The following is a 26,420-nucleotide window of genomic DNA, read 5'->3' as shown; positions in this document are numbered from 1 at the left end:
CTCTGCCACGCCCCCAACAGCGCCACCTGGCGGGAAAACTCCCGCGCGCCCCCTGGCGGCTGCGCGCCCCCTCGCGGGAAAACTCGCGCGCGCCCCCTGGCGGCTGCGCCCCCTCGCGGGAAAACTCGCGCGCGCCCCCTCGCGGGAAAACTCGCGCGCCCCCTCGCGGGAAAACCCTGCGCGGGAATCTGGCAGACCTGTCTACAACTGTATCTGTGACGTCATTGGCGGGAAAATCTACAACTGTATCTATGACGTCATTGGCGGGAAAACACCGTGCGCCGCCTATTGGGAAACTCCTCCCTTCTACAACTGTATCTGTGACGTCATTTGAAGAATTGTATTTGTGACGTCATTGATAAGAGACGAGAATGGATAGCTTTAATACATTGCCAAGGTTAATGTCTGTTGGAAGTTGCGCAATCCATTGTAATTTTTAGTTTGACTCAAAATTTCAACCTTTTTTCAAGGAGTTTATTTTGATTATGGTATTGTTTTAATGGTAATTAAAAGGTACACGTAAAAGCGTAATTAACCTCTGAAAATCAAAGTGTTACTGGTGTGTTAGCGTCTATTTGTAAGCCTTGGTTAAATTCTGCCTATAATAATCCAACAATTGTGACGTCATTCGAAGAGTTGTTGTATCGCGTAACGTATATTAAGGGGTGGCGGTAGTATAGACGAGAATGGATAGCTTTAAACGTACATTGCCAAGGGTTAATGTCTGTTGGAAGTTGCGCAATCCATTGTAATTTTTAGTTTGACTCAAAATTTCAACCTTTTTTCAAGGAGTTTATTTTGATTATGGTATTGTTTTAATGGTAATTAAAAGGTACACGTAAAAGCGTAATTAATATATAAGAAAATCATCTTAGACGTAATAGTAGAAAGCGTAATTAACCTCTGAAAATCAAAGTGTTACTGGTGTGTTAGCGTCTATTTGTAAGCCTTGGTTAAATTCTGCCTATAATAATCCAACAATTGTGACGTCATTCGAAGAGTTGTTGTATCGCGTAACGTATATTAAGGGGTGGCGGTAAAGTTTTATCATTGCTAAATGAAAATGTGTCAGGTTCATAACGATACAGTAGAGGTTTGGGTCGGTAATGGCTTACTGGAAAAGGACTGATACGGGTGTAGAGTTATACTTACAAAAGGAACAAAGATTTGACAGCTCAAACGGAATCAAATACCAGTACTTAGTTTCAAAATACAATCACAGAAAAGTAAGCGTGTGTAAATACTCTCCTTTCAAATCATTCGTATTCAAAACAATTCACATCTAATTTTTCTATTAGTATCGTACTAAAGTCAACGTTAGAGGCAGAGACTACCCCGTTTACAGGCCAACACCAAACGCCAGGACTCGTCCTAACGTGTCTAAACCTAACCTACCTCCAAGTTATAACGTTATTACGTAAGGTGGCGAGAAGAAATTCCACCGCAGAATTTGTATTAGTCTTAGACGTTGATATGATGCCCAACTATAACCTCCACGAAATGTTCCTGGAGTATGCCTGAGAAAATAGGCTCTTTCTCGAATCTCGAAAAGATGATAAAACTGTTTACGTTGTACCCGCATTCGAAATGAAAGAAATAGCCCAAATACCCAAGGATAAAACTGACAACGTTTGGAAATGATGGGCGCCCACCTCTTTTACATCGAGCTTTGTTGGAAATGTCAGAAACATATTGACTACGAAGCCTGGTATAGAGAACCAATGACTAATAAGTTAGCTGTCATTTTTGAAGTCTTGTGGAGAGATCCTTGGGAACCTTCTTCTTCAGCAGAAATTCAGCGCCTTATCATGATGAAAGGTTTAGACAATATGACTTTAATTTAAAAGTCAAGTAAGACCAAGATACCACCGTGTGTAGAAAGAAGAAACCATCGATAACTAACCCATTGATTGATATCTTTGTAGGTTTGCGAATTACACGTTGTAAGATACTAATTTTCAGTTTTAAATAACGCTTTTTGTCATCCATTATGGCCTGAAAATGGCCAACTCATTCCATAAAGAAAAGGATACCGATCAAGAAAAGAGCCGTATCTTATTTCGACAGTTCAAAACTGAACTAAAGGAAAAATATCCAGACTCCTCCAGGAAGTGCTACTGATCTCGAAGCTTCCATTTACATGAAAAAAAGAAGTAATTTATCAGGTTAGTTTTAAAGAGTAAGTAAAAAGAAAATCAAATCTACCTTCCATTGTGTATAAAACACTGGTCCCGGAAGCTTTGGAACAGATTTTGGCTGTTATGAAAAAACTGTCTCCATTGAGGAACTCTATTTAGATAATATAGGAGTTAAATGGTGTATATTCGTACAAGTTATTCTTATAATGACGTTATTTAATGTAAAGATTTGTATTTTAAAATAGGGATTTTGCTCATAAACTTGCATTGGTTTTGATAAGTAATCCAAATGTACCTTTTCATACTTTGGACCTATCAAATAACCTAAAAGAAGATAAAGGTAATATATTTACTAACGAAAAAAGAAATATCAAAGACAAATAACAACAATAGCTCTTCATTGTATTTCTTAATGAAATATCTCTTGTCAATTAATTGTAAAGAAAAACAGAAAATAAATGTTACCAATAAACATTGTGGTGAACTTTTTATGAGGATATTATTTCTGCATTTTTCATAATAGCGCTGAACTGCCTATCTGTACGAGGTTGAATTCAGGGTTCGTACAAACCTGGGAAACTGGGAAAACTAAGGCAAATAAATAACTTTCAAAAATTCAGTGTTTTTCTTCTTGGCGGTCTAGTGTAAACATGTTTTACTGTGCTTTGGTGTGTTTTATTGTAGTTTTGTTGTGGTATAGTGTAGTTTTAGAGTGTTTTATTGTACTTTTATTGTGTTTTATTGTAGTTTTATTGTACCTTAGTGTATTTTTTTGTGTTTTACTGTGTTTTATTGTAGTTTTTTTGTATTTTATTGTAGTTTTATTGTACTTTTAGTGTATTTTATTGTGTTTTATTGTACCTTAGTGTATTTTATTATGGTATAGTGTAGTTTTAGAGAGTTTTATTGTACTTTTATTGTACTTTTAGTGTGTTTTACTGTGTTTTGATTTAGTTTTATTGCGTTTTACTGTGTTATGGTGTGTTTTTATTGTAGTTTTAGTGTATTTCAGTGTATTTTGTTGTAATTTAAGTTATTTGTCATAAATTCACAAAGTTTCTGTAAGACTCAATATCATATTGAACATAATAATACGTGGAACAAAGTATTTAGTTTATTATTAGTTTATTTAGTTTATTATTATTATTAGTTTATTATTATTATTAGTTTATTTAGTTTATTATTATTATTTAGTTTATTATTATTATTAGTTTATTTAGTTCATTATTAGTTTATTATTATTAGTTTATTTAGTTTATTATTATTATTTATATATATTATGCATTTATAACATTAAAGTAAAACGAAATAAATTTCCTTACCTACATCCCCAATATAACTCCAAAATTATTATGATATTTTTCGTTTGAATCAACTAACCATTCCACGAACATCTGTCACGACAAAACGGAAACAGTAGGTGTACCATTTTTGAACGCTTTTCTCCCAATACCAGTTCAGTATAAATCTCTTCAACTAGAAAGTGTATTTTATTGTCCTTTTCGTGTATTTTATTATGGTATAGTGTACTTTTAGTGTGTTTTATTGTACTTTTAGTGTATTTTATTGTGTTTTACTGTATTTTCTTGTACTTTATTGTAATTTTAGTGTATTCTATTGTGTTTTACTGTGTTTTACTGTATTTTCTTGTACTTTATTGTAATTTTAGTGTATTCTATTGTGTTTTACTGTGTTTTCTTGTACTTTATTGTACTTTTAGTGTATTTTATTGTGTTTTACTGTGTTTTATTATAGTTTTATTGTACCTTTGTGTAGTTTTATAGTGTTTTATTTTACTTTTAGTGTATTTTATTGTGTTTTACTGTATTTTATTGTAGTTTTATTGTACTCTTAGTGTATTCTATTGTGTTTTGCTGTACTTTATTGTATTTTCTTGTACTTTATTGTAATTTTAGTGTATTCTATTGTGTTTTACTGTGTTTTCTTGTACTTTATTGTAATTTTAGTGTATTCTATTGTGTATTTTATTGTGTTTTACTGTGTTTTATTGTAGTTTTATTGTACCTTAGTGTATTTTATTGTACTTTTAGTGTACTTTTAGTGTGTTTTATTGTACTTTTAGTGTATTTTATTGTGTTTTACTGTATTTTCTTGTACTTTATTGTAATTTTAGTGTATTCTATTGTGTTTTACTGTGTTTTACTGTATTTTCTTGTACTTTATTGTAATTTTAGTGTATTCTATTGTGTTTTACTGTGTTTTCTTGTACTTTATTGTACTTTTAGTGTATTTTATTGTGTTTTACTGTGTTTTATTATAGTTTTATTGTACCTTTGTGTAGTTTTATAGTGTTTTATTTTACTTTTAGTGTATTTTATTGTGTTTTACTGTATTTTATTGTAGTTTTATTGTACTCTTAGTGTATTCTATTGTGTTTTACTGTACTTTATTGTATTTTCTTGTACTTTATTGTAATTTTAGTGTATTCTATTGTGTTTTACTGTGTTTTCTTGTACTTTATTGTAATTTTAGTGTATTCTATTGTGTATTTTATTGTGTTTTACTGTGTTTTATTGTAGTTTTATTGTACCTTAGTGTATTTTATTGTACTTTTAGTGTACTTTTAGTGTGTTTTATTGTGCTTTTAGTGTATTGTATTTTATTGTGTTTTACTGTATTTTCTTGTACTTTATTGTAATTTTAGTGTATTCTATTGTGTTTTACTGTATTTTCTTGTACTTTATTGTAATTTTAGTGTATTCTATTGTGTTTTACTGTGTTTTCTTGTACTTTATTGTACTTTTAGTGTATTTTATTGTGTTTTACTGTGTTTTATTATAGTTTTATTGTACCTTTGTGTAGTTTTATAGTGTTTTATTTTACTTTTAGTGTATTTTATTGTGTTTTACTGTATTTTATTGTAGTTTTATTGTACTCTTAGTGTATTCTATTGTGTTTTGCTGTACTTTATTGTATTTTCTTGTACTTTATTGTAATTTTAGTGTATTCTATTGTGTTTTACTGTGTTTTCTTGTACTTTATTGTAATTTTAGTGTATTCTATTGTGTATTTTATTGTGTTTTACTGTGTTTTATTGTAGTTTTATTGTACCTTAGTGTATTTTATTGTACTTTTAGTGTACTTTTAGTGTGTTTTATTGTACTTTTAGTGTATTTTATTGTGTTTTACTGTATTTTCTTGTACTTTATTGTAATTTTAGTGTATTCTATTGTGTTTTACTGTGTTTTACTGTATTTTCTTGTACTTTATTGTAATTTTAGTGTATTCTATTGTGTTTTACTGTGTTTTCTTGTACTTTATTGTACTTTTAGTGTATTTTATTGTGTTTTACTGTGTTTTATTATAGTTTTATTGTACCTTTGTGTAGTTTTATAGTGTTTTATTTTACTTTTAGTGTATTTTATTGTGTTTTACTGTATTTTATTGTAGTTTTATTGTACTCTTAGTGTATTCTATTGTGTTTTACTGTACTTTATTGTATTTTCTTGTACTTTATTGTAATTTTAGTGTATTCTATTGTGTTTTACTGTGTTTTCTTGTACTTTATTGTAATTTTAGTGTATTCTATTGTGTATTTTATTGTGTTTTACTGTGTTTTATTGTAGTTTTATTGTACCTTAGTGTATTTTATTGTACTTTTAGTGTACTTTTAGTGTGTTTTATTGTGCTTTTAGTGTATTGTATTTTATTGTGTTTTACTGTATTTTCTTGTACTTTATTGTAATTTTAGTGTATTCTATTGTGTTTTACTGTATTTTCTTGTACTTTATTGTAATTTTAGTGTATTCTATTGTGTTTTACTGTGTTTTATTGTAGTTTTAGTGTATTTTATTGTACTTTTAGTGTATTTTATTATGGTATAGTGTACTTTTAGAGTGTTTTATTGTACTTTTAGTGTATTTTATTGTGTTTTACTGTGTTTTACTGTAGTTTTTTTGTACCTTAGTGTAGTTTTAGGTTTTCGTGACACCTTAAGCAATATGGTTTTTTGTTGGGGCATGCAAAAACATTTTCTAATTTAAAATAGTCTTTTACAACGTGATTACCGTGACACCAATCGGGAATATTGTGCGGTAATTGTGAGGGGCGCGTCATAACATAATTGTACTGTAGAAATGAAAGTTTATAATGCGCTTTAACTCGAAAACCTCTTGTGCCGAAAGATAGTTTAAAATGTTTGAATCGAGACACTCACCGGTTGCAGCGAGTGATTCTTCCAGTTCAGTAGCGATATGAGTTGGTAAACAACCCGAATAAAGATCATGCCGAGAAGCGAGTTCATACTCGTATAGTATATTAAAAGTTTCGCGCGACGCTACTTTAGCCAAGGTATACAGAGAAGGTATGTTCGATAAAGACATGACTAACAGTTTTTTTTATAAAGCAAAGGCAAGGTTGGTTGATGTCAAAGATAATTTGAAATAAACGTATGACGTCAAGGTTATCCGTGATAAAAATATATTTTTATCACGGTATAGGCGCTATATTATTCACCTTGAGGTATAGAGAACCAACCTATTCGTTATACGTATATTTCAAATTATCTTTGACGCCAACTAACCTTGTTTTCGCTTTATAAAAACACCTGTTAGTTATAACGGAGCAAAATATAACACGGTATAGGCGCTATATTATTCACCTTCAGGTATAACGAAGTCTCGGATCCTAGCTAGCTTAATAGTATTTTATGGAACGAAGTCTATAACCAGCAACTGTTGGAAGAATCACTCGCTGCAACCGGTGAGTGTCTCGATTCAAACATTTTAAACTATCTTTCGGCACAAGAGGTTTTCGAGTTAAAGCGCATTATAAACTTTCATTTCTACAGTACAATTATGTTATGACGCGCCCCTCACAATTACCGCCCAATATTCCCGATTGGTGTCACGGTAATCACGTTGTAAAAGACTATTTTAAATTAGAAAATGTTTTTGCATGCCCCAACAAAAAACCATATTGCTTAAGGTGTCACGAAAACCTAAAACTACACTAAGGTACAAAAAAACTACAGTAAAACACAGTAAAACACAATAAAATACACTAAAAGTACAATAAAACACTCTAAAAGTACACTATACCATAATAAAATACACTAAAAGTACAATAAAATACACTAAAACTACAATAAAACACAGTAAAACACAATAGAATACACTAAAATTACAATAAAGTACAAGAAAATACAGTAAAACACAGTAAAACACAATAGAATACACTAAAATTACAATAAAGTACAAGAAAATACAGTAAAACACAATAAAATACACTAAAAGTACAATAAAACACACTAAAAGTACACTAAAAGTACAATAAAATACACTAAGGTACAATAAAACTACAATAAAACACAGTAAAACACAATAAAATACACAATAGAATACACTAAAATTACAATAAAGTACAAGAAAACACAGTAAAACACAATAGAATACACTAAAATTACAATAAAGTACAAGAAAATACAATAAAGTACAGCAAAACACAATAGAATACACTAAGAGTACAATAAAACTACAATAAAATACAGTAAAACACAATAAAATACACTAAAAGTAAAATAAAACACTATAAAACTACACAAAGGTACAATAAAACTATAATAAAACACAGTAAAACACAATAAAATACACTAAAAGTACAATAAAGTACAAGAAAACACAGTAAAACACAATAGAATACACTAAAATTACAATAAAGTACAAGAAAATACAGTAAAACACAGTAAAACACAATAGAATACACTAAAATTACAATAAAGTACAAGAAAATACAGTAAAACACAATAAAATACACTAAAAGTACAATAAAACACACTAAAAGTACACTATACCATAATAAAATACACGAAAAGGACAATAAAATACACTTTCTAGTTGAAGAGATTTATACTGAACTGGTATTGGGAGAAAAGCGTTCAAAAATGGTACACCTACTGTTTCCGTTTTGTCGTGACAGATGTTCGTGGAATGGTTAGTTGATTCAAACGAAAAATATCATAATAATTTTGGAGTTATATTGGGGATGTAGGTAAGGAAATTTATTTCGTTTTACTTTAATGTTATAAATGCATAATATATATAAATAATAATAATAAACTAAATAAACTAATAATAATAAACTAATAATGAACTAAATAAACTAATAATAATAATAAACTAAATAATAATAATAAACTAAATAAACTAATAATAATAATAAACTAATAATAATAATAAACTAAATAAACTAATAATAAACTAAATACTTTGTTCCACGTATTATTATGTTCAATATGATATTGAGTCTTACAGAAACTTTGTGAATTTATGACAAATAACTTAAATTACAACAAAATACACTGAAATACACTAAAACTACAATAAAAACACACCATAACACAGTAAAACGCAATAAAACCAAATCAAAACACAGTAAAACACACTAAAAGTACAATAAAAGTACAATAAAACTCTCTAAAACTACACTATACCATAATAAAATACACTAAGGTACAATAAAACACAATAAAATACACTAAAAGTACAATAAAACTACAATAAAATACAAAAAAACTACAATAAAACACAGTAAAACACAAAAAAATACACTAAGGTACAATAAAACTACAATAAAACACAATAAAAGTACAATAAAACACTCTAAAACTACACTATACCACAACAAAACTACAATAAAACACACCAAAGCACAGTAAAACATGTTTACACTAGACCGCCAAGAAGAAAAACACTGAATTTTTGAAAGTTATTTATTTGCCTTAGTTTTCCCAGTTTCCCAGGTTTGTACGAACCCTGAATTCAACCTCGTACAGATAGGCAGTTCAGCGCTATTATGAAAAATGCAGAAATAATATCCTCATAAAAAGTTCACCACAATGTTTATTGGTAACATTTATTTTCTGTTTTTCTTTACAATTAATTGACAAGAGATATTTCATTAAGAAATACAATGAAGAGCTATTGTTGTTATTTGTCTTTGATATTTCTTTTTTCGTTAGTAAATATATTACCTTTATCTTCTTTTAGGTTATTTGATAGGTCCAAAGTATGAAAAGGTACATTTGGATTACTTATCAAAACCAATGCAAGTTTATGAGCAAAATCCCTATTTTAAAATACAAATCTTTACATTAAATAACGTCATTATAAGAATAACTTGTACGAATATACACCATTTAACTCCTATATTATCTAAATAGAGTTCCTCAATGGAGACAGTTTTTTCATAACAGCCAAAATCTGTTCCAAAGCTTCCGGGACCAGTGTTTTATACACAATGGAAGGTAGATTTGATTTTCTTTTTACTTACTCTTTAAAACTAACCTGATAAATTACTTCTTTTTTTCATGTAAATGGAAGCTTCGAGATCAGTAGCACTTCCTGGAGGAGTCTGGATATTTTTCCTTTAGTTCAGTTTTGAACTGTCGAAATAAGATACGGCTCTTTTCTTGATCGGTATCCTTTTCTTTATGGAATGAGTTGGCCATTTTCAGGCCATAATGGATGACAAAAAGCGTTATTTAAAACTGAAAATTAGTATCTTACAACGTGTAATTCGCAAACCTACAAAGATATCAATCAATGGGTTAGTTATCGATGGTTTCTTCTTTCTACACACGGTGGTATCTTGGTCTTACTTGACTTTTAAATTAAAGTCATATTGTCTAAACCTTTCATCATGATAAGGCGCTGAATTTCTGCTGAAGAAGAAGGTTCCCAAGGATCTCTCCACAAGACTTCAAAAATGACAGCTAACTTATTAGTCATTGGTTCTCTATACCAGGCTTCGTAGTCAATATGTTTCTGACATTTCCAACAAAGCTCGATGTAAAAGAGGTGGGCGCCCATCATTTCCAAACGTTGTCAGTTTTATCCTTGGGTATTTGGGCTATTTCTTTCATTTCGAATGCGGGTACAACGTAAACAGTTTTATCATCTTTTCGAGATTCGAGAAAGAGCCTATTTTCTCAGGCATACTCCAGGAACATTTCGTGGAGGTTATAGTTGGGCATCATATCAACGTCTAAGACTAATACAAATTCTGCGGTGGAATTTCTTCTCGCCACCTTACGTAATAACGTTATAACTTGGAGGTAGGTTAGGTTTAGACACGTTAGGACGAGTCCTGGCGTTTGGTGTTGGCCTGTAAACGGGGTAGTCTCTGCCTCTAACGTTGACTTTAGTACGATACTAATAGAAAAATTAGATGTGAATTGTTTTGAATACGAATGATTTGAAAGGAGAGTATTTACACACGCTTACTTTTCTGTGATTGTATTTTGAAACTAAGTACTGGTATTTGATTCCGTTTGAGCTGTCAAATCTTTGTTCCTTTTGTAAGTATAACTCTACACCCGTATCAGTCCTTTTCCAGTAAGCCATTACCGACCCAAACCTCTACTGTATCGTTATGAACCTGACACATTTTCATTTAGCAATGATAAAACTTTACCGCCACCCCTTAATATACGTTACGCGATACAACAACTCTTCGAATGACGTCACAATTGTTGGATTATTATAGGCAGAATTTAACCAAGGCTTACAAATAGACGCTAACACACCAGTAACACTTTGATTTTCAGAGGTTAATTACGCTTTCTACTATTACGTCTAAGATGATTTTCTTATATATTAATTACGCTTTTACGTGTACCTTTTAATTACCATTAAAACAATACCATAATCAAAATAAACTCCTTGAAAAAAGGTTGAAATTTTGAGTCAAACTAAAAATTACAATGGATTGCGCAACTTCCAACAGACATTAACCCTTGGCAATGTACGTTTAAAGCTATCCATTCTCGTCTATACTACCGCCACCCCTTAATATACGTTACGCGATACAACAACTCTTCGAATGACGTCACAATTGTTGGATTATTATAGGCAGAATTTAACCAAGGCTTACAAATAGACGCTAACACACCAGTAACACTTTGATTTTCAGAGGTTAATTACGCTTTTACGTGTACCTTTTAATTACCATTAAAACAATACCATAATCAAAATAAACTCCTTGAAAAAAGGTTGAAATTTTGAGTCAAACTAAAAATTACAATGGATTGCGCAACTTCCAACAGACATTAACCTTGGCAATGTATTAAAGCTATCCATTCTCGTCTCTTATCAATGACGTCACAAATACAATTCTTCAAATGACGTCACAGATACAGTTGTAGAAGGGAGGAGTTTCCCAATAGGCGGCGCACGGTGTTTTCCCGCCAATGACGTCATAGATACAGTTGTAGATTTTCCCGCCAATGACGTCACAGATACAGTTGTAGACAGGTCTGCCAGATTCCCGCGCAATGTTTTCCCGCGAGGGGGCGCGCGAGTTTTCCCGCGAGGGGGCGCGCGCGAGTTTTCCCGCGAGGGGGCGCAGCCGCCAGGGGGCGCGCGCGAGTTTTCCCGCGAGGGGGCGCGCCAGGGGGCGCGCGCGAGTTTTCCAGGGGGCGCGCGCGAGTTTCCCAGGTGGGCGTGGCAGAGGGTGACCTTGAAATTCTACACCTACACTCTACACCTACATTCTACACCTACGGAGGTAGGAAGTGCGGCTTTATACTACTAACTCTACGCTTTGATAGGTTTTATGATTAAGTTAAGAGTGTAGAGAGCTCTTTAAAGACATTATAAAATTAAAACTATAAAAGTCATCGTTTAGAGAGTAAAATTTCTAATAAATATTAAAATAATAAAATAAGTTTTGGCTTTTCATTTGGCACAACAATTTTTTGGATTACATGGCATTTTTCTGAACACCATTTGGATGTGTAGTCTTGATCTGTTAGACGTTGGATATCGTAATGAGCTCTACTTAGTATATTGCTTCGTAGGCGTTCCCTGACAATATTGGCCGTCTCGAATTTGTGGTCGAAGAGCATTCGGTTGCGGGTCTTCCAGATCTGGAACTTCATTTCACTAAGAATGAGATTGAAAGCGTAAAAGTAATTCATCCGCTGAAATTAAAAATAAACTACTGGATTTGAAACCATCTACTGGAATTAAAAAAAAATAATCTAGTGGAACTTTTCAAAAAATATTCAGTTATTTGAAAACAATCGCAGAATAATCGATTATCATAAACCATAGTCGGATCTCTCAAAAAAACGGGATTAGCCCGTCCTTTTTTTGGATCACGTGAAAATTAAAATGGTCAAATTTCTACCGCAGATGCCTATGAAATTTACCCAAGTTTCAAAGTCTTGTATATAAATGTTTTTTCGGCGAAAGTGTCGCCATCTAGTAGTGCCTAAAATACAAACTTCTAAAATCGTGAAAAATCAATAAAACAAAGAGGTAAAAGTAACACAGACCAGTACATACAACGTTACGATCCCATGAAAATTACATATTTCGTCCCACAGATACAAGCACCTACCGAAGTAGCTCATAGCAAATTAAGAGCCATTTGCGTAAACAATTGTAAAGGAATGCATAGCCTCGCTTTTCCAGACCTGATAAAAAACGAATCTACTGGAATTTAAAAGCATTAAATAAAAAGAGCCAACGGCACGCAGTGTTCCCAGGTGGTCTCCCTCCCAAGTACTGACTGCGCTCGACGCTGCTTAACTTCGGTGATCGGACGAGAACCGGTGTATTCAGCGTGATATGGCCGTTGCCGATGAAAGGAATCCCAAATTCAAATTTAAAACTAAACAGTTTAAACTATAGTAGGGGTGTAAGAGCCCTTAATTTTAAGTTTCGAGCCGACCTCGGGCCTTGAAAATTTTTTCTTACCGAGCTTCGAGCCGAGCTTTGATTTTTTTACCGAGCTCTCGAGCTTTCTGGTTTAGCCAAAAATCGGGTTTCGAGCCTTATCGAGCTTTCAAGTTAGTGAAAAAAATAAAAATTATACCTAGAAAATATATATAAACGCTTCATTTTAGGCGCGGCACGTTAAATATTTGACCCCATTGGTTTACTAAGCCCGTATACCATATAGCGAAACTTTTATTCCAATCTCTGTGGGAAGAAGGTTTCTGAGATCAGGAACTAACCCAAGAAATAGCCAGGCAGTTCGAAATAATCAAAAAAAATAAATTGTGTACAAATGCGCTCTTTTGGTCCAAAAATATTTTCTTGCAAAAGACGAGGAGTTCATATGGAATTTAAAAAATTTATAACTGCTTAAACAATCTTAGCAATGTAAAAACCTTGACTATACACGTTTTTCGGCGAAAGTGTCGGCATCTAGGAGTGGCTAAGATACTCTCTGTTACTATCATAAAAAATTGTTTAAACTTTGAATAACACAGACTGGTAGAGATGTATTAAACAGAGAAATAGTCATGAGCTTAAATTAATTCCGACCTTACGGTTCCGTAAGTAATCTACTGGAATTTAAAAATATTAAATAAAAAGAGCCAACGGCACGCAGTGTTCCCAGGTGGTCTCCCTCCCAAGTACTGACTGCGCTCGACGCTGCTTAACTTCGGTGATCGGACGAGAACCGGTGTATTCAGCGTGATATGGCCGTTGCCGACAGAATTCGCTCAAAATTCCAATTTAAAACTAAACGAATAGTGTCAAACTATATAGAAGCCCTTCGCAAAAATATTATTCATTTGCTGCATTTAAAATAGTATAAATATCAAATTCCTTCCCCGAGTAACAACGACGCAATCCAAATTCATTGTGAGATGCGAAGAACGGCAAATTTGATTGCTGCAAATCGATGGTAGTTAGGATATGTGTGTTTGATTTTGTTTTATTTAAGGAAGTGGGCCGATCCCGGAGGTACTGCAATACCGGGCCAACCCGTGGCGGAGGTGGAGCAAGCCCCGAACTCTCCGCCGCCGTTCAAAAATAAGTTTAATATCTTGGGCCCCAATGGGACCCGTATCAGATATTAAGCTGATAAGAACAGATAAGTTAAAACAAATGGCGTTACAACTCTACGCTTTGTTAGGTTTTATGATTAAGTTAAGAGTGTAGAGAGCTCTTTAAAGACATTATAAAATTAAAACTATAAAAGTCATCGTTTAGAGAGTAAAATTTCTAATAAATATTAAAATAATAAAATAAGTTTTGGCTTCTCATTTGGCACAACAATTTTTTGGATTACATGGCATTTTTCTGAACACCATTTGGATGTGTAGTCTTGATCTGTTAGACGTTGGATATCGTAATGAGCTCTACTTAGTATATTGCTTCGTAGGCGTTCCCTGACAATATTGGCCGTCTCGAATTTGTGGTCGAAGAGCATTCGGTTGCGGGTCTTCCAGATCTGGAACTTCATTTCACTAAGAATGAGATTGAAAGCGTAAAAGTAATTCATCCGCTGAAATTAAAAATAAACTACTGGATTTGAAAACATCTACTGGAATTAAAAAAAAATGATCTAGTGGAACTTTTCAAAAAATATTCAGTTATTTGAAAACAATCGCAGAATAATCGATTATCATAAACCATAGTCGGATCTCTCAAAAAAACGGGATTAGCCCGTCCTTTTTTTGGATCACGTGAAAATTAAAATGGTCAAATTTCTACCGCAGATGCCTATGAAATTTACCCAAGTTTCAAAGTCTTGTATATAAATGTTTTTTCGGCGAAAGTGTCGCCATCTAGTAGTGCCTAAAATACAAACTTCTAAAATCGTGAAAAATCAATAAAACAAAGAGGTAAAAGTAACACAGACCAGTACATACAACGTTACGATCCCATGAAAATTACATATTTCGTCCCACAGATACAAGCACCTACCGAAGTAGCTCATAGCAAATTAAGAGCCATTTGCGTAAACAATTGTAAAGGAATGCATAGCCTCGCTTTTCCAGACCTGATAAAAAACGAATCTACTGGAATTTAAAAGCATTAAATAAAAAGAGCCAACGGCACGCAGTGTTCCCAGGTGGTCTCCCTCCCAAGTACTGACTGCGCTCGACGCTGCTTAACTTCGGTGATCGGACGAGAACCGGTGTATTCAGCGTGATATGGCCGTTGCCGATGAAAGGAATCCCAAATTCAAATTTAAAACTAAACAGTTTAAACTATAGTAGGGGTGTAAGAGCCCTTAATTTTAAGTTTCGAGCCGACCTCGGGCCTTGAAAATATTTTCTTACCGAGCTTCGAGCCGAGCTTTGATTTTTTTACCGAGCTCTCGAGCTTTCAGGTTTAGCCAAAAATCGGGTTTCGAGCCTTATCGAGCTTTCAAGTTAGTGAAAAAAATAAAAATTATACCTAGAAAATATATATAAACGCTTCATTTTAGGCGCGGCACGTTAAATATTTGACCCCATCGGTTTACTAAGCCCGTATACCATATAGCGAAACTTTTATTCCAATCTCTGTGGGAAGAAGGTTTCTGAGATCAGGAACTAACCCAAGAAATAGCCAGGCAGTTCGAAATAATCAAAAAAATAAATTGTGTACAAATGCGCTCTTTTGGTCCAAAAATATTTTCTTGCAAAAGACGAGGAGTTCAAATTGAATTTAAAAAATTTATAACTGCTTAAACAATCTTAGCAATGTAAAAACCTTGACTATACACGTTTTTCGGCGAAAGTGTCGGCATCTAGGAGTGGCTAAGATACTCTCTGTTACTATCATAAAAAATTGTTTAAACTTTGAATAACACAGACTGGTTGAGATGTATTAAACAGAGAAATAGTCATGAGCTTAAATTAATTCCGACCTTACGGTTCCGTAAGTAATCTACTGGAATTTAAAAGCATTAAATAAAAAGAGCCAACGGCACGCAGTGTTCCCAGGTGGTCTCCCTCCCAAGTACTGACTGCGCTCGACGCTGCTTAACTTCGGTGATCGGACGAGAACCGGTGTATTCAGCGTGATATGGCCGTTGCCGACAACGCTTGTACAAAATTCCAATTTAAGACTAAACAAATAATTTTAAACTAACATAGAAGCCCTGATTAAAAGAAAATTCATCCGCTGCATTTAAAATAGTATAAATGTCAAATTCCCTCCCCGAGTAACAACCACGCAATCCAAATTCATTGTGAGATGCGAAGAACGGCAAATTTTATTGCTGCAAATCGATGGTAGTTAGGATATGTGTGTTTGATTTTGTTTTATTTAAGGAAGTGGGCCGATCCCGGAGGTACTGCAATACCGGGCCAACCCGTGGCGGAGGTGGAGCAAGCCCCGAACTCTCCGCCGCCGTTCAAAAATAAGTTTAATATCTTGGGCCCCAATGGGACCCGTATCAGATATTAAGCTGATAAGAACAGATACTTTAAAATTGTTTATTAAAGTTTTCACAAAAAATGTACAACCGGGATTCGCCTTAAATTTAAAATTAAGTTAAATGGCGAAGAGCCCTGAGTCAAGCACAAAAAAATTTAAAACATTCGTAACGTCAAAACTGTACATCGTTCTAGGACCGCTTACTTAAAAACTTAAACTCTTAATCAAATATAAACAATCGAATCTCTTAAAATAAAAGCTTAACAATCTTGTCGTTTACAATTTCAACAATTGGTTTTTGGGGGTTACGCCATCTGAGGTCGAACAGATCCGTGGAGAACCGTAGAAAATCAGCTTGCGCTCGACGTAGAAGGTTTGATCGCCATTTTTCCAATGCCACCTTCGCCGTGTCTTGCTTCCGTTCGAAGAGCCTTTTATTTCTAGTCTTCCAAACTTGGAAGTTTAATTCGGAGAGGATGACCAAAGTTGCATAAATTAGGCCCTGGTTGACTGGGAGGGGAGTATAGTGCTCCATTGTCCTCCAACCGACGAACCGAAGTCCAAAGAAAGACCGGAAATGATTGCGTAGCAAAGTTGGGACATCACACTCGTAAAGAAGATGCTGGAGCGTTTCCTTTTTGTTACATGACGGGCATTTGTCCGTGGTGGCCATCTGACGTCCGTACAGGACTTCCCTCACTGGGACGGCATTATGGACGGCTTTGAAGGCAAAGTCGCGTCGGGAACCTTCTATGGCCTTGCTTGAGATGCGGCGGAAAGCTGTGACCCAATTCACTTGTGGTTGCAGGGCACAAACCCTTGGGCGAGCGTTCTTTGATTTTGGATCGGCTTGGCGGATTTTGTCTTTTAAAGTCTTGTTGGTGAGCTTTAGTAGTTCTTCGTCCTGCTGTAGGCAGTTTTTAATGGTCAGTGCGGTGGCCTTGATGGGTACATACAGCTGATGTGTAGACCCTGAATGGGGAAAGTTAATATTGAACGCGAGTCCAAAGACTGTTTTTAAACTGGTGGAGAGGTAAAATTTGACTGTTTGGTGAACCGGGTGTCCAGTGGAATTGAGACAGCCCATAATCCTCGAGAAGCCCAGGGCTTGAATCTCGACCGGCAGGGAAGGAGCTCCAAGGCCCCCCTCGTCAGGCGGTAATTGCAGAGTGGATCTTGCAATAGCTTCGTGCTTTCCGTTCCAGATAAACTGAAAAATATGCTTCGTAATGATATCCTGAATATCCGGCGGAAAAGTTACCAGAGGAACTGGGTAAAGAAGTTTCGGCAATGCAACTTGTTTCAGTAGTTGCGTGCGGCCCAACATAGAGATGTCTCGGTCTTTCCATTGGTGAAAGGTAGAGACGAATTTGTCCTTAAAAATGTCAACATTGGTCGGCGCGATACCTTGCCGACTGAAAAGGATTCCCATTATCTTCAGAGGTCCGTCCGTCGAAGGAAGAGCAAGCTGGTGGTACTCTTCGTAATGACCACGACCGATTGGCATAATTTTAGATTTTTGTTCGTTTAATTTGCTTCCAGAGGTTGAGCAGAAGTGCTGTACTTCCTTAAGGATCTCGTTAATAGAAGAAATATCCTGTGGCAAAAAATTGGCATCGTCGGCGTGAGCGATGTACTTCGTGTCTTGCCTTAGAGTTCCGGGAAAACGTATACAGCGAATTGCTTCACTCTGCGCCACGGTAACGAGCAAAACCTCGAGGCAAAGGCAAAATAGAATCGGGGACAAGGGGCATCCTTGCCGAACCCCATTCTTCACTGGAAAGCTTTCTGTAAGGTGGCCATTGATAATTAGTTGACTGCTCGTCTCGTTGTATAGACATCGGACGTAGGACAAAAACTTTGGTCCAAAGCCGAATCGTTGCAGGGATTCGTAGATAAAGTCGTGATGTAACCGGTCGAAGGCCTTGTTGAAGTCTATCGATAGGAGATACCCCGGAACGTTTCTCTCAAAGGCATACGTCAACACATCGCGTAAAAATACGAGATTGTTGGTGGGCAGCCTTCCTGGAACACCGCAACTTTGGTTCTGACCTAGCAAAGTGGACGTGACAGACGACATTCTGAGCACGAGAACCTTCGCAAGGATTCGTCGGTCTATATCAATTAGAGTAATAGGGCGCCAGCCCTCTACGTCGTCTTTTTTGGCTTCGTCTTTACACAGTAGAATTACGTTCCCTTTCCGCATCGAAGGAGGCAGAATCCCGTCTTCGAGTGAGTCGTTGGCGACCAGGGTAAGTATGGGCCCAATGACCTTCCAGAAGGTTTTATAGAATAGTACCGAGAGACCATCCGGTCCCGGTGCCGTACCATTGTCGAATGAGTTTAACGCGGTTGTGAGTTCTTGCAACGTGACAGGACCTTCCAAATCTTTTTGGTGCTCCTGAGGGACTTGAGGCAATGTGACATTTGGGAACGCTGACGATCGTACGGACGAACCCCCATACAACGTGGCGTAAAACTCGACGAACGTTTTCTTGACTACATCTGGGTCGCAGGACGGCTGTCCGTTGACTTTGACTTCAAGAATCGGGGTCTTAATGCGAGCGGACCGGAAGCGCCGGTAAAAGGCGGAAGAAAAGGCTTCTTCACCGGAGAGAGTCTCCGCATACTTGCCCTGGGTTTTTTCTAGATATTGGCGGCGGTATTCATTATGGAGCCTGTCTTTCAGTTCATCGATCAGAGTAATTGCGTGGATATCTTTATTTTGAGTCCGGTTGACTTTCTGCAGGAGCCAGCGCAGGAACGAGGTCTCTTTGCGGTACCCTGCTGTACGTAACTTGCCTTTCTCGCCAAAGAGATGCCGGGCTTTCTCCTTGAATACGTCCCAGTGAGCGACACATTGAACCTCCGAAACCAAGGATTCAATTTCGTGTTGTAGAGTTGCGTCCCGTTTCACATCAACAAGTGCATCGTTAAGACGCCACACTCCAGGTCCTTGTCTAACACTTGGCCCTAGTGTCAGGCTTAGAGTTACCGCTGAGTGGTCCGAAACATAAGAGTTCAGGCTCCCCAGTTTGTCGATTCGGCATGTCGTTGAGTCCGTTACCATACGCTTCGGTAGGTAAAAGCGGTCGAGACGAGAGGCAATCCCTCGGCCCTCCCAAGTGTAGGCCCGGCGCTGAGGGTGGATCAGGCGCCAAGCGTCCACTAAATGTAGGTCATTGACGAAGGTGGCAAGGATATCAGTACTCTGGTCGTTGCCCACCTTGGGGACATTCCGGTCGAGTTCGTTATCGAGGACGGTGTTAAAGTCCCCAGCAATGATTAAACCGTCGAGAGGACCATCAATCTGGTAATCCCAGGAGCGAAAGAAGTTACTTCTTTCGGCGGGCGCATTTGGAGCGTAGATATTAAATAAGCGAAGTCTTTGGCCGGCGAGTAAAAAGTCCGTACTTAAAAAACGTCCCTGACTGTCCGTACGGAAAGACAGTACTTTGCCTTGGAATGTGTTCGTGAAAATAGTGCACACTCCACGGCTGTGGTTACCTCCTGGGCTGTAAAAGCAGTTAGTGGTTGCGAAGACACTCTTAACGCGCTTTATATCCATGGCGGTATGAAGGTACGTTTCTTGAAGTAGAATGATGTCCGGCCTCAGAGGCGTAACCCCTGCGATTATGTTAACTAACTTAGCAGGATCCCGAAGTCCCTGCCCATTAAGAGTTAAAATTTTTAAATTTCCTGACATAAAGGTTTAAAAAGGTGGTGTCATATTCAAAACCAAAAAATAGTGTACTTATTTTGAAATTATTAACTAAAGGTATCTTATTTAAAAACAATAAAAGTTCGTTCAAATTAATTCGTTTTACCCTTCTTACCCGAACCCGAAAGGTTCAAGGATGGTTTAGTCCTTTTACCCCTTGGTGAAGTAAACGACATGTCCTTCTTATTCTGGGCTGATTCCCTCTGTTGTACACTTGCCGGTTTAACGAACAAGTCCTTGTCTTGCTTGGAGTCAACATCTTCCGGAGCCGAACCCGCGGCATCGGAGATGACCACTTTGTTCAAAAGTTTAACTGTCTGTGATTGTTTAATCGGCGACGACGTACGTTGGCTCATTGGAGGAAGCAGTGTTTCGTCGTGAGAGACATCCATACTGTTTTCAGTCAACAACAGGCCTTCGTCTTCCTTCTCGGCTGTGATAGCCTTTATTGGACTAGGTACCTCCACTATCTTCCCGTTGGACAGTGGCGGGAAATCCTCAAGGGTGACAGGGGCCACCTCGACTTTCTCTTCCTTTTTACCGGAACCTTTCCGCTTCTTCGGACAGCCGCCCACCTGATGGTCGGTGGCCTGGCAAATAAAGCATTGCTTCACTACCCCCCGGTAGTATAAGAGACAGCGATGACCGCCAACCCGTGGCGGAGGTGGAGCAAGCCCCGAACTCTCCGCCGCCGTTCAAAAATAAGTTTAATATCTTGGGCCCCAATGGGACCCGTATCAGATATTAAGCTGATAAGAACAGATAAGTTAAAACAAATGGCGTTACAACTCTACGCTTTGTTAGGTTTTATGATTAAGTTAAGAGTGTAGAGAGCTCTTTAAAGACATTATAAAATTAAAACTATAAAAGTCATCGTTTAGAGAGTAAAATTTCTAATAAATATTAAAATAATAAAATAAGTTTTGGCTTCTCATTTGGCACAACAATTTTTTGGATTACATGGCATTTTTCTGAACACCATTTGGATGTGTAGTCTTGATCTGTTAGACGTTGGATATCGTAATGAGCTCTACTTAGTATATTGCTTCGTAGGCGTTCCCTGACAATATTGGCCGTCTCGAATTTGTGGTCGAAGAGCATTCGGTTGCGGGTCTTCCAGATCTGGAACTTCATTTCACTAAGAATGAGATTGAAAGCGTAAAAGTAATTCATCCGCTGAAATTAAAAATAAACTACTGGATTTGAAAACATCTACTGGAATTAAAAAAAAATGATCTAGTGGAACTTTTCAAAAAATATTCAGTTATTTGAAAACAATCGCAGAATAATCGATTATCATAAACCATAGTCGGATCTCTCAAAAAAACGGGATTAGCCCGTCCTTTTTTTGGATCACGTGAAAATTAAAATGGTCAAATTTCTACCGCAGATGCCTATGAAATTTACCCAAGTTTCAAAGTCTTGTATATAAATGTTTTTTCGGCGAAAGTGTCGCCATCTAGTAGTGCCTAAAATACAAACTTCTAAAATCGTGAAAAATCAATAAAATAAAGAGGTAAAAGTAACACAGACCAGTACATACAACGTTACGATCCCATGAAAATTACATATTTCGTCCCACAGATACAAGCACCTACCGAAGTAGCTCATAGCAAATTAAGAGCCATTTGCGTAAACAATTGTAAAGGAATGCATAGCCTCGCTTTTCCAGACCTGATAAAAAACTAATCTACTGGAATTTAAAAGCATTAAATAAAAAGAGCCAACGGCACGCAGTGTTCCCAGGTGGTCTCCCTCCCAAGTACTGACTGCGCTCGACGCTGCTTAACTTCGGTGATCGGACGAGAACCGGTGTATTCAGCGTGATATGGCCGTTGCCGATGAAAGGAATCCCAAATTCAAATTTAAAACTAAACAGTTTAAACTATAGTAGGGGTGTAAGAGCCCTTAATTTTAAGTTTCGAGCCGACCTCGGGCCTTGAAAATATTTTCTTACCGAGCTTCGAGCCGAGCTTTGATTTTTTTACCGAGCTCTCGAGCTTTCAGGTTTAGCCAAAAATCGGGTTTCGAGCCTTATCGAGCTTTCAAGTTAGTGAAAAAAATAAAAATTATACCTAGAAAATATATATAAACGCTTCATTTTAGGCGCGGCACGTTAAATATTTGACCCCATCGGTTTACTAAGCCCGTATACCATATAGCGAAACTTTTATTCCAATCTCTGTGGGAAGAAGGTTTCTGAGATCAGGAACTAACCCAAGAAATAGCCAGGCAGTTCGAAATAATCAAAAAAATAAATTGTGTACAAATGCGCTCTTTTGGTCCAAAAATATTTTCTTGCAAAAGACGAGGAGTTCAAATTGAATTTAAAAAATTTATAACTGCTTAAACAATCTTAGCAATGTAAAAACCTTGACTATACACGTTTTTCGGCGAAAGTGTCGGCATCTAGGAGTGGCTAAGATACTCTCTGTTACTATCATAAAAAATTGTTTAAACTTTGAATAACACAGACTGGTAGAGATGTATTAAACAGAGAAATAGTCATGAGCTTAAATTAATTCCGACCTTACGGTTCCGTAAGTAATCTACTGGAATTTAAAAATATTAAATAAAAAGAGCCAACGGCACGCAGTGTTCCCAGGTGGTCTCCCTCCCAAGTACTGACTGCGCTCGACGCTGCTTAACTTCGGTGATCGGACGAGAACCGGTGTATTCAGCGTGATATGGCCGTTGCCGACAGAATTCGCTCAAAATTCCAATTTAAAACTAAACGAATAGTGTCAAACTATATAGAAGCTCTGCGCAAAAATATTATTCATTTGCTGCATTTAAAATAGTATAAATATCAAATTCCTTCCCCGAGTAACAACGACGCAATCCAAATTCATTGTGAGATGCGAAGAACGGCAAATTTGATTGCTGCAAATCGATGGTGGTTAGGATATGTGTGTTTGATTTTGTTTTATTTAAGGAAGTGGGCCGATCCCGGAGGTACTGCAATACCGGGCCAACCCGTGGCGGAGGTGGAGCAAGCCCCGAACTCTCCGCCGCCGTTCAAAAATAAGTTTAATATCTTGGGCCCCAATGGGACCCGTATCAGATATTAAGCTGATAAGAACAGATACTAAATTATTTTATTAGTTTTGTCCAAAATTTACAACAAATCAGATAAACCGATATATTTTAAATTGCCATTAAGTTAATTTAATTTAGGCAATTTTCTGTCAGTAAGATTAACTAGGAAATATCTTATATGCCACTAGTCGTCAGGAGGAAACAATATTATCAATTAAATTTAAAATTTTTCATGTATAAATTAAAAAAAATGTTCACGTGTAAATAAAAATTTAAAAATATTCTTGTATAAATTAAAAGTTCATTAAGGCTAGAATAACAATATTAGCGATTGACCATCGCACCTAACGACTGGTAAGTTAGTATTACACCATCGGTCACCGAACTGAGAGGGGGTAAGTCTGTACTGGTCCAGGTACGCCTTGCGGATGAGGTTAGTTCGTACACGCTCCAGGACTACCTTAGCAGAGTCCTGTCTGTTGTCGAAGATCGCTGCGTTTCGAGATTTCCAAATTTGATAGTTAATTTCGGTTATTAACAACGTAAGTGTTTCAACTAAGGGTAGTTGAACCGGAAGTGGCGCGAGATATAGAATTGACCTCCATTGAATGAAGGGGACATTCACGAACATGCGCAAGTGGTTACGTAGGAGTTTAGCCGTCTCGCACTCATAAAAGACGTGGATGATGGTTTCGTTAGCTGGGCACCTGGGACAACGCCGTGAGTTTCCAATTTGACGTGATAAGAGAACGTCTCTCGTGGGAAGCGCGTCGTGAATGATTCGAAACGCCAGGTCTCTACGGGATCCTTCCAGACGCGGATTTGCTGCCCGACCAAAGGTAGCTGTCCAGTTCAGATGAGGCTGGAGGGAGCAGACTCTAGGCCTATGTTGAAGGCGCAGGTGCTTCTTCACTTGTTGATTCGTAGCTTTACTGAAGTCAAAGGTGTTGTCCTTTCTTTTAATCGCGAGTGCCATGTTCTTCATAGACGTATAAGTCTTATGGACGGTGCCCGCATGAACTTGTTGGGAATTCCATGGAAGGTTGAAGATCGATTTACTTGTTGTTGACAGATTATAAACCACACAACGTGAGACTGGATGCTTAGATAATAGGCATGCTAGGTACCGGGTAAGAGTTAGAGCTTTAATTTCTAAAATAACATCTGGTACCCCTAATCCTCCTTCGGACTTCGGTAGATACATAGTATTTCTTGAGATGCATTCTTGGCGTCCATCCCAGATAAAATTAAACATTGTTCGGGTAACTGTGATAAGTTGTTCCTCGCTTAACTTGAAGAACGGCACTCCATAAGTAAGCTTTGGGAGTGCCACTTGTCGGATGAGTTGGATTTTCGTCCGCCACGTCATAGGCAGGTCTTTCCAGTCCTGAAATGTCTCAGTAAAGTTATGTACGGAAGATTGTGCCGTTCTCACATCTGTCCCTCTCCCATTGAAATAAAGGCCCATTATTTTGATTGGTTCCTTCGTTGGTCGCAAGTCAAGTGCCCGGGGTAAATCGTCTCCTGTACCCGGTCCAATTATCATTAATTTCGTTTTCTTCTGATTCTGCTTACTACCCGATACGTGGCCAAACTCGTCCAAGATTCTCAGGGTTTCGACAACTGATGGACCATCGCCTAGAAGCATATTTGCATCATCGGCATGTGCGATACATCGTTCTTCTTCATGGGGTTTTCCGGGACAACGAAGACCTCGGATGCTTGGTGATTTTGTGATGGCGAAGAGGGCTGGTTCAAGTGCCAGGCAGAAGAGAACGGGAGATAATGGACAACCTTGTCGTACTCCGCGTCCAATAGTGAACTCAGGCGTAAGTTCACCGTTAATCAGTAAATGACTGTTATTGTCCTTGTAGAGCAGCTGAAACCAAGAGATGAAAGAGTCTCCAAATCCGAAGCAATGCAACACCTTCCAGATGTAACTATGTTCTAGGCGATCAAACGCTTTCTCAAAATCAATGGCTAAAAGGTATCCTGACGTCTTTCTTTCATTGTAGGATGCGATGATGTCCCGTAACATGACTAGGTTAAAGACTGGCTGGCGACCTCTGACTCCACATGACTGTGTCGAGCCGATGAGTTTCTGAGTTAATTTTGACAGACGTAACTCAATGACCTTGGCTAGAAGCTTCCGATCAAAATTGAGTAGGGTGATTGGTCTCCAGTTAGCTGGATCGTGTTTGTTCTTCTCATCTTTACACAGGAGCGTAACAACCCCTTTCTTAAAAGAATCCGGTAGAGTCTGGACGCGAAGTATCTCATTAAAGATGCGCGTTAGTAGCGGCCGAAGGGTAGCCCATAGGAACTTATAAAATTCCATAGGTAATCCATCTATGCCAGGTGCCTTTCCACTATTCATGTGGCTGAATGCTGCTTGCAAGTCTGCTTCCGTTATAGGTGCCGTAAGAGAGTCCAATTCTGTTGACGGTAATTGGGGTAAAGCCTCTGGTAAATCTTCCAAGAATGTCCCCGAAGTTGCTTCGCTGCTATATAGATCATTGTAGAACTGCACGAAAGTTGCCTTGATGTCTGTTTTGTTCGTAGTGAGACCGTGCGGACCAATGACGGAGGTAATGTCTATATTGCGTTTTCTGCGGCGATACCTGCGATAAAATGCCGCGGAAAAAGTTTCTTCGCTACTCAACACCTCCGAGTGACTGGATAGTAAGCGATCCTGGTATTGTCTGCGGTATTCTTCATGGAGCTCGGCCTGTACCCCATCCTTCGCTGCAATCACCTCCATAGTCTGGTCAGGGACACGGCTTATTTTTTGGAGAGCCCATCTCAAAAATGTTAAACGTCGCCTCTTCTGCGCCGATACAGCTTTGCTTACTTCCACGAGTATCGATTTCATGTCGTTTTTGGCGTTATCCCAGTCTTGTGGGGATTTCACCGTCTCGATAAGTGCTTCTAATCGTGGTTTTAAGGAATCCGCAGAAATTGCATCGTTCAACAATGCTATATTCATCCTCCAAAGTCCCGGACCCCTCGGTACCAGTTCGGTGACTTTTAAAACGATTAAAAACCCGTGGCGGAGGTTGAGCAAGCCCCGAACTCTCCGCCGCCGTTCAAAAATAAGTTTAACATCTTGGGCCCCAATGGGACCCGTATCAAATATTAAGCTGATAAGAACAGATAAGTTAAAACAAATGGCGTTACAACTCTACGCTTTGTTAGGTTTTATGATTAAGTTAAGAGTGTAGAGAGCTCTTTAAAGACATTATAAAATTAAAACTATAAAAGTCATCGTTTAGAGAGTAAAATTTCTAATAAATATTAAAATAATAAAATAAGTTTTGGCTTCTCATTTGGCACAACAATTTTTTGGATTACATGGCATTTTTCTGAACACCATTTGGATGTGTAGTCTTGATC

General features: G+C 37.2%; 6 non-coding genes and 5 pseudogenes across 6 annotated transcripts; all 11 read right to left on the bottom strand.

The window, feature by feature from the left end:
- Window positions 1-12,623: 12,623 nt before the first annotated feature.
- LOC149618924 (5S ribosomal RNA) lies at window positions 12,624-12,742 on the bottom strand. Its single transcript, XR_016375607.1, has one exon. It is a non-coding gene; the product is annotated as a 5S ribosomal RNA (ribosomal RNA).
- Window positions 12,743-13,483: 741 nt separating this feature from the next.
- On the bottom strand, window positions 13,484-13,602 carry LOC149618923 (5S ribosomal RNA). The gene has a single exon (XR_016375606.1). It is a non-coding gene; the product is annotated as a 5S ribosomal RNA (ribosomal RNA).
- Window positions 13,603-13,836: 234 nt separating this feature from the next.
- On the bottom strand, window positions 13,837-14,018 carry LOC149618922 (U2 spliceosomal RNA; annotated as a pseudogene).
- Window positions 14,019-14,947: 929 nt separating this feature from the next.
- Window positions 14,948-15,066, bottom strand: LOC149618921 (5S ribosomal RNA). The gene has a single exon (XR_016375605.1). It is a non-coding gene; the product is annotated as a 5S ribosomal RNA (ribosomal RNA).
- A 740-nt stretch (window positions 15,067-15,806) lies between these two features.
- On the bottom strand, window positions 15,807-15,925 carry LOC149618920 (5S ribosomal RNA). The gene has a single exon (XR_016375604.1). It is a non-coding gene; the product is annotated as a 5S ribosomal RNA (ribosomal RNA).
- A 234-nt stretch (window positions 15,926-16,159) lies between these two features.
- On the bottom strand, window positions 16,160-16,339 carry LOC149618919 (U2 spliceosomal RNA; annotated as a pseudogene).
- Window positions 16,340-20,623: 4,284 nt separating this feature from the next.
- On the bottom strand, window positions 20,624-20,780 carry LOC149618918 (U2 spliceosomal RNA; annotated as a pseudogene).
- A 929-nt stretch (window positions 20,781-21,709) lies between these two features.
- LOC149618917 (5S ribosomal RNA) lies at window positions 21,710-21,828 on the bottom strand. Its single transcript, XR_016375599.1, has one exon. It is a non-coding gene; the product is annotated as a 5S ribosomal RNA (ribosomal RNA).
- A 740-nt stretch (window positions 21,829-22,568) lies between these two features.
- LOC149618916 (5S ribosomal RNA) lies at window positions 22,569-22,687 on the bottom strand. Its single transcript, XR_016375588.1, has one exon. It is a non-coding gene; the product is annotated as a 5S ribosomal RNA (ribosomal RNA).
- Window positions 22,688-22,921: 234 nt separating this feature from the next.
- On the bottom strand, window positions 22,922-23,130 carry LOC149618915 (U2 spliceosomal RNA; annotated as a pseudogene).
- Window positions 23,131-26,042: 2,912 nt separating this feature from the next.
- LOC149618914 (U2 spliceosomal RNA) lies at window positions 26,043-26,210 on the bottom strand (annotated as a pseudogene).
- Between the last annotated feature and the right edge of the window lie 210 nt (window positions 26,211-26,420).

This window comes from Phalangium opilio, unplaced genomic scaffold (genome assembly GCF_054372755.1).
Source record: "Phalangium opilio isolate 3A_F unplaced genomic scaffold, DU_Popi_V2 ptg000209l_1, whole genome shotgun sequence".
NCBI classification, from domain to species: domain Eukaryota; kingdom Metazoa; phylum Arthropoda; class Arachnida; order Opiliones; family Phalangiidae; genus Phalangium; species Phalangium opilio.
This window is presented reverse-complemented; position numbering and strand designations above follow the sequence as displayed.